A 14,971-nucleotide genomic window follows, 5' to 3' on the forward strand; every position below is an offset into this window, starting at 1 on the left:
GGCGTCAGTGACCTCGGTGCATCCAGGGAAGTGCGCCTCCATTAGTGCTGTTAGGGCTTCTTTGCTGCCCTCTGTCCACTGTCCGTTGTCTAGTTTTAGTTGGCTCTGTACTGTGGGCTGCTTTGAAAGCAGCTTCCGAAGCCTGGCGGTTTCGGGTACTTTCTCGATGTTGGAGCAGAAGTTTCTCCACGAGTTCCTTTGTGCCTTACGTATTTCCTTCTTGTAGCTCCTAAGTAGGATTTTATATTCCTCATTGACAATCTCCTCGTTCGCTTGTTTGGCGATCTTGAAGAATTCCTTGAGGTTGTTCCTTTGGAGAGAGAGATCTCGGTTCCACCAGAGTGGCTTGGACCTCCTCTTCGTTCTCGAGGGTTTGCACGATGCATGGTAGGCGTTCAGTAGCTCGTTGGATAGGGTCTTTAGGGACTTCTCTATATCCTCCGCGGATTTCACTGAGCCCGGATTCGCGAGCTTCGAAGTAACTGTCTTTTTAAACTTTGCCCAGTTTGTGTTCCGGGGGTTTCTATAGACTGTTGTCTTCGAAGGGTGTTTGAATTCGCACTTGAACTGAATGTACTTATGGTCTGAGAAGGATGGTCTATCGAGGACCCTCCAGCTAGATACCGTAGTACTGTTTCCCATTGCAAGTGTTAGGTCTAGCACGTTAGATGAGGTTGGACCTACGAAGGTGTGCTCCTCCCCAACGTTTGCTATATATAGATTAGTTGCTAGTATAAAGTTTAGGAGTGACTCACCTCTGTCATTGATGTCGGTGCTTCTCCACACATTATGGTGGGCGTTGGCGTCCGTTCCGATGACGAGTTGATAGTTTTTGGTGCCGGCTTTTGTCACCAGGCTCCTGAGTTCGTCGGGTGGTGCGGGTCTGTCGTGAGCCATGTAGCAGGAAGCCACCAGAAGGCGCTTTTCATCACTTTCCAGCATCACAACCGTCAGGTCATCCGTGCTGTAATGAGACATAAGGTAAGCATGGATTCCCTTTCGTACGAGTACGACGGTTCTGCTCCTGCTTACCGATGTTGAGTAGAACAGGTTATGATTTGAGGACTTTAGTCCGGCCACTGAATTGCCTGTCGCAATCCAGGGCTCCTGGACTAGAGCTATGTCGGCGAGCCCTTGCTCCATGGCGATGAGGAGCTCCGCCGACGCTACCTTGCTTTTATGCAAGTTGAGCTGCAGCACACTCAGCATGGGTGGCTGGCTCGCTTGCACCTGACGGGTTGACTACCAGCGTCAGGTCACCGTCTTCCTCTTCTTCGTCTTCAAGCGCAAGACCCTGGGCGGCCTCCACGATGGACTCGAGACCTAGGTCCTTTTCCACCTCGCCTGCCTGCAGGGTATGCGCGTCCTTGTCCTCAGGGTGGGGCTTTTTGAGGCGCAGGTAGACGCTACCCATGCCCCACGCCATCTTCCCGAACTTGGGGTATAGCAGATCCTCTGCTTCCTTGTTTATTTGGAGGATCACACACTGGCCCCCTTCGTTGGGTAGTGGGCTACCAATGTGTAGGATCCTCCAATCGGCCGTTGGCACGTCCGCGTTTTGCCGCTGAAGGAGCTTCAGCGCTCGGTCCCCCTGGATTGTGATGGGGAAGAGTACCTTCGCCTTAGGCTTGGACGGGATAAGCTCCCGGTCCACAACCTCCAGCTTGGCCCCCTCCCACATCGCCTCCAGTTGGCAGACCGTACGCGTCAGCCACCTTAGGGTTGGGTCATCATTGCACTTCAGGATCTTAACCCCATTTAGCCACCCAGCACCATCGAACGTGGGCATTGGGGCCGCGGGGTCTTCCTCCATCTGTGCAAAGAGTGCGTCGACAAGACGCGCGTGCACCAGCTTCCACTGTGCCGCTGACATCTTGCCGTTTTCTTCGCTGCGGTCAATGAGTGCCACGATCAGGTGTCGTTTGGTCACCTCGCTGACCTTCGCTTTCGGCTTCGTTGGCTTCTTGGCCGCTTTCGGTGGAGGGGCTGCACTCCTGGGCCCGCGTTGCCGCTTGCTCGCTGGAGTGTCCTTAATGGCACTCTCAGTCGAGCGTTGTCTCTTGGTGGCCATCATCTCCTCCACCTTATTGGCATATTCGCCATTCGACGCCCTCATCTGTGGCATCTGGGCATAGTGTAGCCGACCCTCCTCTACTCTCTGCTCGGCCCAGGCTAGCTTGACCTTCTCCTCCTGGGAGATGTCTGCTTTGCCTTGCAGCCGGCTTTTTATGTTGAGGGCCGCTTTGTATTGTGCTTTGGCCTTCATCCCCTCCTTGGAACGCTTCGGCCCTTCCCTACGCAGGGAGCTGGTGCCTGGTTCCGGCGAGCGGAGAAGGCTCTCTTCGTCCGTCCTGCTTAGAGAGAGCACGCTCTCCAGATCCGTGTCTGTATCGACTACGGCATCTGTGCGGCTCAACTTGCAGGCCACGGAGTGAGTTGTTTTTGTTGTTGTTATTGTGGCAGTAGCTTTACAACTGACCTGGCCTGCTTCCGCCAAGTCTGAGGTGTGACCGCTGGCGACACGCAGAGAGGACTGCTCCTCCCCGTGCCCGCCGGTGGTAGCAGTCACGCTTTCCACCGACGTTTACCGACGACGTTTATTACCTTTAATGTGGTGTCATCTTTTATTGTCTCGTCTATTGTTTCTGCCTGATAATCTGATACCTGATCGGTTTTAGTTTCTATTTGTTGTTTCAAATTTACTATTTGCTCCTGAACTTGTGAAATTTGAAGTGCTATCAATTGTTTGACCAGATCTGCAGTGAGATCGGTCCTTGTTTGTGAGTTAATCATTTTTAGTTTTTCAAAATCTAAAGTTAGTTGATCCACCTTAAATTTTTCTTATATGTTTGTTTTTATAATCTTGACCACCGCTGGGCTTAAACCTAATTGAACTTATATATTTATTACTACAACTTTTGCTCACGAACTATCCGGTAGGGGTCGTCCTTCTTAGTTTGGCTGACAGATCTTCGAACGGATCTTCCATCTTGATTTGGCTCACAGGTCTTCGAACGGGTCTTACTTCTTAAATTTCTTTGTTGTTTAACTGGGTCTTCTGGGGGTCTTCCTTCTTTGGTTTAGCTGATAGTTTCACTTTCTTTGTGTTTTGTTTTGGTTGGTTTTGTTTAAAGACTTTTTTTTTTGGTTTTTTTTGTATTTTTGAATTGTCTTGATTAGCTTTAATTGTATTTATTTTTGCACACCCTAAGCTCCGGTTTGTTTTCTTTTTATCTCACTTTTTCTTATCTAATATCTCACAGTCACTCCGAGTTTTTATAGTTGAAGGATTTATTCCATTAATTAATTGTCCTTCGGGTTTCGGCACGACGCAACACTTTTATTATTCGGTGCTTTTTATACAACGTCGCCCCACGTTGGGCGCCAATTAAATAACTGCGGTAGCGGATTGTGTTTTTAAAAAGTTTTTATTTTACTTCTAAGTTCACAGATATAGATTTAAGTAGAGGGTCTCAAAGGATTCCGGGCAAAGGGTTTGCGCGATCTCAATTTTTAGCTCGACTTTGCGGTGTCGCTTCTGGATCAAGACTGACTTGAACTTTCTGATCTTTGCATCGTGGATCCCTTTCGGGAATAGTTTTTCTATAAACATTTCAATTGATTTCGCCATCCCGAGTATTGGATTTCGTCATCCAAAGAGAGAACTGTAAAATGCCTAAAGTGCAGGATCTGCGGAAAGCCGGGAGTGAGATTGTTTATGAGAAGCCGGGTGTGGGCAAACATTGGTTTTCCATTTAGGCGAGTGTCAAAGATTGGGATTGCGGCGGGAGCCCTTGAGATTGTACATCTTAGAAATCAATTATGCGGAGGCCCAAGATTGAAATTGTTTTCGTTTTGGAAAGCCAAAGATTGTTTACAACTCCTATAAGAGCTCAATAGAATTGGGTACGTTAACTTGCATGCTGTAGCTATTGTTCAGCCACAGACATGTATTTAATGAATATTAGGAATATACAGTTCAATCTCATACACAAATACTCATAAATAAAATTGTCCATGTCATTTCATGTAAATGAATATGACGACACGAAAAATACATTAGCAACTAAGAATAGACAATAGCACTTGTAAACTCGAACCCACCAAAAGGGATCAAGCAATAAACTATCTACTTTATTGCTGTCAAGTACCTAAGTAAATGCACTGAAATATAACCCCCGCACAGAGTAAGTGTACCCAATCTAAAAATACACTCACAAGGAGCCTGTGCGTTCCTTCCCATAGAATAAGAGTACCACTGCTAGCTATATAAGGAGATGCATTTGTTCAATAAAAATCAGTATCAGAAACAGTACCATAGCTGCCTGTCACTCATCTTCCATCGCAATCATCACAGGCTGTCGCTGTGTCTTCAGATCCTCCCTTGCGCACCGTAGGATACCCACTCCGCAGTCCAACTGGTTCAAGTTCTAGTTGCGACGATCAAACTGTAGACGGTTTATGTACCGTATGCAACCCAGCTTCCTGCACACACACACACACAGACACATTAACATTTGGTGACCCCGACCTTGGTCATCCTTTCAAACTGTCTAACAAGCTACAGTGAAAGTATTCGATCTGGACATCAGATTGAAGCAGTCGACAGGAAATCTTCAATAAAAATTTGGCATCAGGCCATACACTTACGGTAGCATCTCCTACCAATAAGTATCACTTTGGCAAATCTGACATATTCAGGTTATCAGCCAACAGAAAAACAGCTATAGAATTCGATTACCACCAAGGTAAACAATTTTTGTTGTTACGTGCGTTCCATAAATTGGAAACAGCACAAATCCCTCCATCCAACACATCACCAGGTCCAGTATTACCTTTCTGACCAACAACGGTTGCGATTCGGAGCGTATCCAGCTGCAAAGCAAACAAAACACTCCCAACGGGTCAAAAAGTAATAAGTACAAACAGATAGAATGGATACACATATGGAGGCAGAAGCTGCCGCTACAATGGCAATGGATGTGCAGCAAGAGATTGGTGAGGAAATATCGAGGTGCATTCGGAACTTTAAAAAAGATTCCCAAGAACGAAAGCAAACGGCTTCTTATTTTCAAGCCAAAATATCAGCACTCGAAAATGCGTGGAATCGCTTCAACAAAAACGACTCCAAACTTCGCGATACAGACAAAACGGATGAATACGTAAAATTCCGTGAAGACTTACGTACAACATGTAAGCAACACATTACGATCTTTACCGAATGCATGGATAACCTATCACAGACGTCTAGTGCTCGTGGGGAACGGTAAATCGTCTTTAAAGAAAAGCATGAGTATCCTCCAGTAGATCCCAAAGAAAGCGGTCTGATCCAGCAGCCCTCGAAGGATTACAGCAAACTGCTTTCACTATGTCGCCGACAAAAGTCCATAGTAGAGTCCGTTAAACGCAATCTGGAACAACTTTCGAGGCGGACGGACGCACATCAAGTGATTTGATAAAATCACTATGGACTCAAGCGCAGGAAGTCCACTTCACAATTCATGAGGAATATGAGGACCCAGTGGAAGGTGGATATGACATGGAATCCTACCTAACACTGGAAAGTAAGGTCCAAAGAGCATTGGCAAAATCAGCCACACCAAACACGGATAACGTGCATCTTCCACGCATCAGCATCCCAAAGTTTGATGGGGATCTATTAAAATGGACCCAGTTCTTCGATCTTTTCTCATGCAGAAAGATTGATTCGACATATCGATCTAAAGGAAGAAAATTATGAAGCCGCTTTGGAAATACTAGTTGACGCATACAACAATCCCAGAGATGTTTCGAACACGGTACTGAACCGCTTCCTCAATCACCAAACATTTAATGACGATCCCAAGTCATTAAAAGAGTTGTATATAACAACCATAGAATCCCTTGCATCACTAAAGGGATTGGGCATCAATGTATCTACATGGGATCCGATATTGATTGCCATTATCAGAAACAAACTGGATGTAACAAATAAGGCCTTGTATGAGCAATCATTGGGAAGCTCAAAGAACATTCAGGCGCTGGATACGATGCTTCAGTTCTTGGAGCAAAAAATTCGGGTTCTAGGAACCAGTAAGAAGCCACCAGCATCAAGGAGAGAGCCAAAAGGCACGACATGTGCATCAGCAAACACAGGGAGAACGCGAGCACCCTTATGCACATTCTGCAAAAAAGCAAGCCATTGGCTCTACGGATGCGAAGAATTTCGCTCCAAATCTCCATCAGAACGACTAAATTGGGTACAAAAACAAAAAATGTGCGTTAATTGTTTTAGAACAAATCACAAAACAAACGCATGCCCTGGACGAAACTGCTTCAAGTGTGACAAGAAGCACAACACGATGCTATATTTGGAAACAGCATCAGGCGCAGCTACAGAATCAAGAGGCCCGACGGTTGGTGCAGCAAGAAACAATAGTTACAATCTTCTGGCCACAGCAAAGGTGGCAGTAGAAGCCAACAACGGGCAGGTTGCTAATTTCAGAGCACTGCTAGATTCAGGATCACAGATAAACTTGATCTCTGAACGAATGGCATCAATGTTGTCCCTCAAACTAAAAGACACAACATTACGGATCGAAGGAATTGGAGGTCAATCAAAGACCAGCAGAGCACGAGTAAATGTGCTCATGAAATCCCTTCACAAAGGTTTTACGCAAAGAATTGAAGCTTTCGTATTACCACAGATAATAGCTGATCAACCAGCTCAGGCACTCGATTCAGATAGCTTAAACGTACCAAGCAAGATTTCACTGGCAGATCCAAATTTCCATAAGCCAGGCAAAATCGACATGCTAATCGGAGCCGAGCATTACTAATCGCTGCTGCTACCAGATCAACAGCAGCTAAGGACAGGAAGCCCGTTGCTACAAAACACGAAACTGGGATGGATTGTGGCAGGAAAAGTCAAATCTGCTCACAATTCCTCACCCATTTGTGCCACGGGAGTAAACGAGCTAATGGAAAGATTCTGGACTCTGGACAATCTAGAGATCCACGCACTCCAGTGGAAGCACGGTGTGAAGCTCATTTTATAGAAAATCTTCAGAGAGCTTCAGACGGCCGTTTTATTGTAAAGCTCCCATTTTCCGAACACCCTTCAGCCCTGGGGGAGTCGTTGGAAACCGCAACAAAAAGATTCCTAGCGTTGGAGCGGCGAAGCTCAACAGAAACTTGGAAGAGTTATGTGGACTTCATGGAAGAGTATGAAGGACTAGGACATATGAAGATTGTGCCAGCATCAAAAGTTCCCAAAAGGCACTACTTCATTCCACATCATTGTGTACTCAAACCTGACAGCACCACCACAAAGCTTCGGGTAGTGTTCGATGCATCATGCAAATCAACAAGCGGGAAATCTTTGAACGACATTCTGCAGGCTGTACCCACCCTTCAGAGCGAACTTATGTTCATTCTGCTACGATTTCGAATTCATAAGTACGTATTCACAGCGGACATAGAAAAGATGTACCGGAAAGTGTGGATGAATCCGGAGGAACAATTCCATCAGATGATAGTCTGGAGAAACAATCCATCCGATGAGATCCTATACCTATAATCGAAATACCAAGCACAAGTAACTGGATCTGCCCTGATAAGTCGCTTCTTTTTGGTGTAGGGTAGATTCATTGCTTCTTCTTCGCTAATGATCTCCCTATCTACGTTTTTTTTGAGCAAAACAAGCAACTCTGGCCACCGCGTTTCAGCAGCAGACAGAGTAATGAAACGAGGGGGAACGTTGTGAGTTGCTGCGGACACCGCAACTCTACAGTTATACCCGATACTAAGTCAGTATGGCTCTCCTCCGGCAGACGCCGCTAATATTAAACGACACGACAAAGAGTGCGTGCGAGAGAGACAGAAAATCAGTCTGAGCGTGACGTCGGACGCTGCGTAGCCAGTGCAAATTGATTTGTTCCTTTTGGCTATAAAAATGATCTGATCTGATCCAGATTCAGCAATCTGATAGATATGGTCGTTTTCTATGATTCTGCGTTTTTAGTTTTCTCGAATGTGCAATATTGTGGATTTAGCGCCATTTGGACAATAATAATTGTTATTAGGATAGTATTTCATGAAGTCTAGTGTAAGTTAGGCTAGGGCAAAGCGGGAGCGCAATAAAAGATCGCTCTCTCGCTCTTGGCGAATTCGCCCCGCTTTGCCACCGTAGGTAAGGTAGGCATAGAAGAAATTGTTTTAATATATAAAAGAAGTCGAGAAAAATCCATGAAATCGAACGCACGCACCCCTTTTCTTTTGTCGTATTAAAATAAAAAATTGCAGTCACCCAAGTTGTTTCGGTATCGTTATTTAGAAAAACTATTCTAAAATTTCATGGCGCCCCCGGGTGGACTTGCAATTTAAACGTACATAATAATTCAAGTGAAGAAAAGATAAATAGCCAAAATCTATTATACATACATACATACATGTACATGCATATGTGCGGCAGCTAAATTGCCAAATTGACCGCGACGTGTGTGCAAATAATCAAACAAACCAAACTAAAAATCACCGCGTCGGTCGTACCCTGTCTGCAGCTACATATATACAAGAGGAGAGTACAGCACATGGAATTTCCTATCTTCCCAAGAGGTATTTGTGCAAAAAATTGAAAGCTCGAGTGAAGATGAAAAGATTAAAAAACTCGCAATTATTGTCTTGTGCTGAAACAATTGCACCTCGCTTTCAATTCTTGGCACATACGTATGACATAGTAGAGCTAGATTGCATGCTGTAGTTAGAGTTGAGCATATATATTAATACATATATACATACATATGTACATCTAACCCTCTTGGACGCAATAATTACACATATAACTCATTTTAACTGCAATCGCTGTCGCCCCTTTCCCCTTTCTCGTTTTCGTTGTGTCAAATATATGTATAGTTGGGTCGTTGACCAAGCACGCATACCAATACGCAGCTGCAGCGGTGAATTTTTTCGTCTCGCTTTCGCTCTTCACCGTTGCTTATCGTTGTTCTTTTGTTTTGGCGCGCTTGATCCAAACCAAACACCAAGTGACGCGCTACCCTGTTTTCGTCGGGTATATTCGTTTGGGATCAGTAGGATCCAACTATCAATTAAGACAAAGTCGTGCTTCGCAAATCAATTTAGCGTCGATCGTTGTCGGTGCATACGTATACACAACATTAATTCTTCAGAACTGCAGCGGTGAAATTTTTCGTTTTCGCTTGTCACCAGTGCAGTTCGTTGGTATTCTTGTGTGGTTTTCGTGTACGCGGCAGCCAAGCGACGCTATACCCTAAATTTTTCGGGTATATTGGTTTTTCACCTCGTTTGGGTACAATTACCCATTATTTCATTGAGTGCCTCGGCATTAAATACGATTATTAGAAACGATCTTTCGCCTTCAGTTGCTTGTATTGAGAATCAATATGACCTCAAAAGCCAACAATATCGTCCTTGAAGAGCTGAAAAAAAAGCGCAGTTGCCGTGTCAAAGGCATTCGTTTATTAGCGGACCGTTTAGAAGCGGGGGATATTCCGCTGGTATTGACGGAGCTCGAGTGCAGACTCGAAACGCTGATGCGTAGCATTGACACGGCACGCGAACTTCAAGAGAAGATTGAAGATATAGACATTGACGATGAATTTGGAGTCGAGTTGGAGGAACTCTCAATTGTCACAAAGGCAAAATTAATGTCTCTCATTTGCGCATTAAAGACAGCTGATGAGACAATACCGGCAGTACCAGCTTATGGTGGCCCAACTCGTGCTCGCCTTCCGAAGTTAGCTCTGCCGCAGTTCAGCGGCAACTTTTCGGACTTTAAAAACATCATAGGTTTATTTGAGACTCTAGTTCATAATGACCAAAGCATTCCAATTATCGAAAAGTTCAACCATTTGCTTTCGTGTCTCTCCGGTGAAGCGTTGGGAACAGTTAGGGCTTTCCAAGTAACCGAGACCAACTACGAGAAAGCAATGGCTAGCTTAAAACGGGTCTACGCTAATGATTGTCTGATCTTTAAAAATCACATTGATGCCCTATTTAATCTTCCCAAAATGAACCAGCAATCAGCATCGTCCTTAAGGAACCTTATCGATACCGCCTCATCCATATATGGTTCGTTGTTGTCGATAGGCGATGATAAAAAGATCTCGAATGCGATGATTATTCATCTCGTCTTGAGCAGAGTCGATCCGGTGACCAAAGAGAAATGGGAAGAACAGCTCGATTATGACAAACTGCCACTTTGGACGGACTGTGAAAAGTTGCTTAATCGCAGACATCAGCATCTTTCGTCCGAAAATTCGGACAAACCAAAGCAGGAGCGGAAAGCTGTGCCAAGCAAGCCGCATAATCGGAGCTCATTCGCGTGTTCCACCGCGAATACCAAAAATCAACAATGCAGCTACTGCAATGCGAAAGGCCATTTGTTGACAGATCGCAGTCCATTTGGTCGGCTAGCAGTAATGCAAAGGTTCGAATTCGCAAAAACTGCATCCTTGTGCATCAATTGTCTGCAGCCAGGCCACTCTGTAGTACGATGCAAAGCTAAGAAGTGTCGAGTGTGTGGCTGCTCACACCATACCTTATTGCATAGGTACACAGTGGCGAATAAAAGTCTAGCGTTACCATCACCCCCAGAGAATTCTTCTCCTCCTCCCAATCAGAATCAACCTTCCACTTCGCATGCTCTCCATGCGACAGCTATGGATAGAGTTATTCTGGCTACGTCGATCGTAAGCGTCCGAACAAATAATGGTGAACATGTTTTGGCCCGAGCTCTGCTTGACTCGGGGTCTCAAACCAATTTGATAACTGAGGACTTAGCACAGCGCTTACAGATCCGTAGGGAGGAGTCGTGTATCAACTTGCTTGGTATTGGTGAATCCAATTCACAAGTCAAGAAAAAGATACACACGGTGGTGAAGTCGCGAATTACTGGTAGTGAGTTTTCGGTTAATTTCTGGATTCTAAGGTCCATTTCGGGGTATCACCCTGATCAGACACTTAACGTGAGTGACTGGAAAATCCCGAAGAACTTACCACTTGCAGACCCATATTTCTTCAAGCCACAGAAGATAGATATGTTGATAGGTGCAGAAACATTTTTCGAACTTCTATCTGTTGGTCAGATTCGACAAGGTCCTGACTATCCAACTCTGCAGAAAACGCTTCTCGGCTGGATTGTGCCGGGCAGATACACTCCAAAGGTGACTGCCACCCAAGAAGCTAGGAATTGTTTGAGTTGTCGAGAAGAGTCAGTGATCCACATCGACAATACATTACAAAAGTTTTGGTCACTGGAAGAATTGCCGTCTTCTAAAAAGTCTTTATCTCCTGAACACAAGTTATGTGAAAAGCATTATAGAAGGACTACTCAGGTCGTGCCTTCAGGTCGGTTTGAAGTAAGACTGCCGTTCAAATCAGATCCCAGTATCTTAGGCAACTCCTTTGAAGTGGCTAAACGGCGGTTTTTATCGCTTGAAAAAAGATTGTCTCGTGACCCCGAGTTGCAGAAACTGTACTTGGAGTTCATGGAAGAGTACCTCTCCTTGGGTCACATGTCTACCACAGACAACACAATCCCCAAAACTCCACAATATTTCATTCCACATCAGTGTGTGTTGAGGCCTCAAAGCACGTCGACCAAGCTCCGCGTCGTTTTCGATGCGTCTTGTAAAACGTCCTCTCAGGTGGCCTTGAACGACATATTGATGGTCGGTCCTACGATACAGGATGAGCTGTATTCGACATTGCTCCGATTCAGACTACACAGGTACGCCTTGACAGCCGATGTTAAGAAGATGTATCGCCAAGTCTGGGTCGCTGATGCGGATAGACAATTCCAGCTCATAGTGTGGAGAAGAGACCCGTCTGAGTCCTTGAGAATATACCAGCTCAACACCGTAACATATGGGACTGGACCAGCCCCATTTTTGGCAATTCGGTGTTTGAAGAGGTTGAGTGAGTCTGCAAAACTCTCATTCCCTAAAGCTGCTGAAGTTATTGACTCCGACTTCTATGTCGATGACATGTTGACTGGTGCTGGTTGCGTAGAGGAGTTAAAGACAATTAAGTCTGATGTGGCTCAGGTTCTTCAAACCGCTGGGTTTGAATTGACTAAATGGTTTTCTAACTCACCTGAGGTCACCGCATCCGAGAGCACAGTTAAACCGATAACGATCTCGGACTCAGAGTCAACTAAGGCGTTAGGAATATCGTGGCTGCCACACGAAGACGTCTTTAAGTTCCAAATTGACACGTCAGTTATGGGTCTCCGAGCGACAAAACGGAACATCTTATCGGTGACATCAAAGCTGTTTGACCCCCTTGGCTTGTTAAGTCCTTTAGTAATTAAGGGAAAGATCCTACTGCAGGAGCTTTGGCTCAACAAGCTAGATTGGGATGAGTCAATTCCAATGAACTTGGAAACAGCATGGAACTTATTAAAAGAATCCTTGGGTCAGTTGGAGAAGATTACCATACCTCGATTTGTGCATACTGATCACATGTCACCGATTCAAGTACATGCCTTTGCCGACGCATCCATGAGAGCTTATGGAGCCTGCGTCTATATCCGTAGAAAGACTGCAGAAGGTTTCAAGGTCTCCTTGTTGACTGCAAAGTCGAAAGTAGCGCCACTCAAGACGAAAACGCTCCCAAGGCTTGAGTTATGTGCCGCTCACCTTCTAGCAGACCTTTGTCACCGAATCAAATCACTGCTCAAGGTTCCAATTGATAAAATGATATTCTGGTCAGATTCAGAAGTTACTCTTCATTGGATCAGATCCCACCCTTCGTCGTTGTCAACATTCGTTGCGAACCGAGTAGCGGAGATTCAAGAGTGGTCAAGTGAAGCTACGTGGCGGCATGTGCCAACAAAACAGAACCCAGAAGACATAGTTTCGAGAGGTTGTGACGTAGAGGAAATCGAGAGCTGGCCCAGAAATCCACACTTCGAGCTTTCCGAAGAAGAGATACAGATGGAAAGTCGGAAGAAATCGGTCGGACTGACCGTCGCGGCCAAGCCAAATTACTTAGTGGATGTAATCGAGGGATACTCGTCACACCTCAAACTGCTAAGAGTGTTCGTTTACGTGTTCCGCTTCATCCGAAAATGCAAAGACAAAAGTCTCAACTTGGGAAAAATTCCGTCATCCGTAGAATACGACGTGGCGTTTCTAAAAATAGTCGAAATAACACAGAAAAATGAGTCTCAAGAAGATATTGAAAGGGTTCGTAAAGGCACCAAGTTAGGCCCCAGTCTTCAGCGCTTGAATCCCTTCATCCATGAAGAGGCTGGGACATGGTGCTCCTTTTCGTTGTTGCGAGTTGGGGGGCGACTAGTTAACGCTCCTATGTCATATAATGCCAAGTTTCCTTTGTTATTGACAAAACGCTCGCAGTTTGTGCAGACATACGTTCGTTATCTGCATCAAACGAATTTTCATGCCGGCCCACGAGCACTCGTGAGTATCCTTAGACAGCGCATTTGGATAGTGAATGCTCAGGCGGTCTGCAGGGCGACAGTTAGGTCGTGTATTCGTTGCTTTAAATGCAAGCCGCTACTCCAGACCCAAATGATGGGCAACTTACCCGCAGACCGGCTCCGTGCTCTCCGCCCATTTTCAGTATGTGGCGTTGATTTTTGTGGCCCAGTCTATACGACTCTGAAAATTCGTGGAAGGCCCCCTTATAAGTCCTACATAGCGTTATTTGTCTGTTTTGCGTCCAAGGCGGTTCATTTAGAAATTGTCTCCGATTTGACGACTAATTCCTTCTTGTTGGCATTCCAAAGGTTCGTCGGTCGTCGAGGATGTCCGCAACGCGTGAACTGCGACAAAGCGACAAATTTCGTCGGAGCAAGTCGCCACTTCAGCGAACTGCGACTTTGGGAGGCCGGTGTGAAGTCTGCCAAGGGCCTACTCCTACGGGCAGTCGGAAGCGCTCTCCTCACCGCAGAGGAGCTGGAGACCGTGCTGGTCGGGATCGAGGCGGTACTCAACTCGCGCCCGCTAGGACCCCTAAGCCCAGACCCAAGCGACGGAGACGCGCTGACTCCCGGGCACCTGCTGACAGGCGGGCCGCTCATCGCACTCCCAGCACGCAGGACCCCGGACCAGGAGGGTCTGAGCTGCTTAAAGCGATGGCGGCTTGTCTCGTCAGCCAGGCAAATGTTCTGGCAGCGATGGTCCCGGGAGTATGTGCTGGGATTGCCAATAAGTTGCAAGTGGCACCAGGAGGAGCCAAACATAAAGGAAGGCGACCTCGTAATCGTCGCCGAGGACAACCTGCCCCCTCAACAGTGGCTCCTCGGAAGGGTGGTCGGAACAACCGCCGGGCAGGACGGAAGGGTCAGAGTGGTCGAGCTAAGGACGAGCAGCGGAGCCACGTTCAGGAGGCCGATACACAAATTGGCGCTTCTGCCAATGGTTTGAAGCCTTCCAGGCCTTCAACGGGGCCGGTGTAGCGCCATTTGGATAATAATAATTGTTATTAGGATAGTATTTCATGAAGTCTAGTGTAAGTTAGGCTAGGGCAAAGCGGGAGCGCAATAAAAGCTCGCTCTCTCGCTCTTGGCGAATTCGCCCCGCTTTGCCACCGTAGGTAAGGTAGGCATAGAAGAAATTGTTTTAATATATAAAAGAAGTCGAGAAAAATCCATGAAATCGAACGCACGCACCCCTTTTCTTTTGTCGTATTAAAATAAAAAATTGCAGTCACCCAAGTTGTTTCGGTATCGTTATTTAGAAAAACTATTCTAAAATTTCATGGCGCCCCCGGGTGTACTTGCAATTTAAACGTACATAATAATTCAAGTGGAAGGCAAAAAGTGACAGTGACACAGTGAAGAAAAGATAAATAGCCAAAATCTATTATACATACATACATACATGTACATGCATATGTGCGGCAGCTAAATTGCCAAATTGACCGCGACGTGTGTGCAAATAATCAAACAAACCAAACTAAAAATCACCGCGTCGGTCGTGCAATA

This window comes from Drosophila persimilis, unplaced genomic scaffold (genome assembly GCF_003286085.1).
Source record: "Drosophila persimilis strain 14011-0111.01,24,50 unplaced genomic scaffold, DperRS2 tig00001078-arrow-arrow-pilon, whole genome shotgun sequence".
In the NCBI taxonomy this organism is placed as follows: Eukaryota; Metazoa; Arthropoda; class Insecta; order Diptera; family Drosophilidae; genus Drosophila; species Drosophila persimilis.